General features: G+C 46.0%; 8 non-coding genes across 8 annotated transcripts; all 8 read left to right on the top strand.

Moving 5' to 3' along the window:
• Positions 1–52: 52 nt before the first annotated feature.
• Positions 53–124, top strand: Pmar_PMAR022903. Its single transcript has one exon. It is a non-coding gene; the product is annotated as a tRNA-Thr (tRNA).
• Positions 125–226: 102 nt separating this feature from the next.
• Positions 227–298, top strand: Pmar_PMAR022902. Its single transcript has one exon. It is a non-coding gene; the product is annotated as a tRNA-Thr (tRNA).
• A 102-nt stretch (positions 299–400) lies between these two features.
• On the top strand, positions 401–472 carry Pmar_PMAR022901. The gene has a single exon. It is a non-coding gene; the product is annotated as a tRNA-Ser (tRNA).
• Positions 473–717: 245 nt separating this feature from the next.
• Pmar_PMAR022900 lies at positions 718–789 on the top strand. The gene has a single exon. It is a non-coding gene; the product is annotated as a tRNA-Thr (tRNA).
• A 102-nt stretch (positions 790–891) lies between these two features.
• Positions 892–963, top strand: Pmar_PMAR022899. The gene has a single exon. It is a non-coding gene; the product is annotated as a tRNA-Ile (tRNA).
• Positions 964–1065: 102 nt separating this feature from the next.
• Positions 1066–1137, top strand: Pmar_PMAR022898. Its single transcript has one exon. It is a non-coding gene; the product is annotated as a tRNA-Thr (tRNA).
• Positions 1138–1287: 150 nt separating this feature from the next.
• On the top strand, positions 1288–1359 carry Pmar_PMAR022897. The gene has a single exon. It is a non-coding gene; the product is annotated as a tRNA-Thr (tRNA).
• A 102-nt stretch (positions 1360–1461) lies between these two features.
• Positions 1462–1533, top strand: Pmar_PMAR022896. Its single transcript has one exon. It is a non-coding gene; the product is annotated as a tRNA-Ile (tRNA).
• The last annotated feature ends 90 nt before the right edge of the window (positions 1534–1623 follow it).

The raw sequence follows: 1623 nt of genomic DNA, 5'->3' as shown, positions 1-1623 counted from the left end.
TCACTCCGCAAAGGATACAGGAACATTATTGATTCATATACTTAATCTGTGCCCCACTTTAGCTTAGTGGCAGAGCGTCTGCTTCGTAAGCAGAAGGTCGTCAGTTCAATCCTGGCAAGTGGCTTACAGCAGCATTAGGCTCTAGTCGGGTGTGAGGAGCAGGAGCAGGTTTGCTCACTCCGCAAAGGATACAGGAAGATTATTGATTCATATAGGTAGTGTGTGTGCCACTTTAGCTTAGTGGTAGAGCGTCTGCTTCGTAAGCAGAAGGTCGTCAGTTCAATCCTGGCAAGTGGCTTACAGCAGCATTAGGCTCTAGTCGGGTATGAGGAGCAGGAGCAGGTTTGCTCACTCCGCAAAGGATACAGGAAGATTATTGATTTATGCAGTTATCTGGTGTGTCACTTTAGCTTAGTGGCAGAACGTCTGCTTTGAGAGCAGAAGGTCGTCAGTTCGATCCTGGTAAGTGGCTTATAACACCATAAATATCTGGTCTGGTACGAGAAGCAGGAGCAGGTTTGCTCACTCCGCAAAGGATAAAGGAAAATTATTGATTCATATACTTAATCTGTGCGCCACTTTAGCAGGTCGTCAGTTCAATCCTGGCAAGTGGCTTACAGCAGCATTAGGCTCTAGTCGGGTGTGAGGAGCAGGAGCAGGTTTGCTCACTCCGCAAAGGATACAGGAAGATTATTGATTTATGCACTTATTTTGTGTGCCACTTTAGCTTAGTGGCAGAGCGTCTGCTTTGTAAGCAGAAGGTCGTCAGTTCAATCCTGGCAAGTGGCTTACAGCTGTATTATACTCTAGTCGGGTATGAGAAGCAGGAGCAGGTCTGCTCACTCCGCAAAGGATACAGAAAGATTATTGATTTATGTACTTATTCTCTGCGTCACTTTAGCTTAGTGGCAGAGCGTCGGCTCTATGAGCAGAAGGTCGTCAGTCCAATCCTGACAAGTGGCTTATAGCACCATAAATTTCTGGTCTGGTACGAGAAGCAGGAGCAGGATGGCCCATTCTGTGAAGGGGACAGGAAAATTATTGATTCATATAGTTAACGTGTGTGCCACTTTAGCTTAGTGGTAGAGCGTCTGCTTCGTAAGCAGAAGGTCGTCAGTTCAATCCTGGCAAGTGGCTTACAGCAGCATTAGGCTCTAGTCGGGTATGAGGAGCAGGAGCAGGTTTGCTCACTCCGCAAAGGATACAGGAAGATTATTGATTAGGAGCATGTTTGCTCGCTCCGCTTAGGATACAGGAAAATTATTGATTCATATACTTAATCTGTGCGCTACTTTAGCTTAGTGGTAGAGCGTCTGCTTCGTAAGCATAAGGTCGTCAGTTCAATCCTGGCAAGTGGCTTACAGCCGCATTAGGCTCTGGTCTGATACAGGAAGCAAGAGCATGTCTGCTCACTCCGCATAGGATACAGAGAGATTATCGATTTATGTACTTATTCTGTGCGCCACTTTAGCTTAGTGGCAGAGCGTCTGCTTTATAAGCAGAAGGTCGTCAGTTCAATCCTGGGAAGTGGCTTATAGCACCATAAATTTATGGTCTGGTACGAGAACCAAGAGCAGGATGGCTCATTCTGTGAACGGGACAGGAAAATTATTGATTCATATA

This window comes from Perkinsus marinus (genome assembly GCF_000006405.1).
Source record: "Perkinsus marinus ATCC 50983 genomic scaffold scf_1104296940676, whole genome shotgun sequence".
Lineage (NCBI taxonomy): Eukaryota > Perkinsozoa > Perkinsida > Perkinsidae > Perkinsus > Perkinsus marinus.
This window is presented reverse-complemented; position numbering and strand designations above follow the sequence as displayed.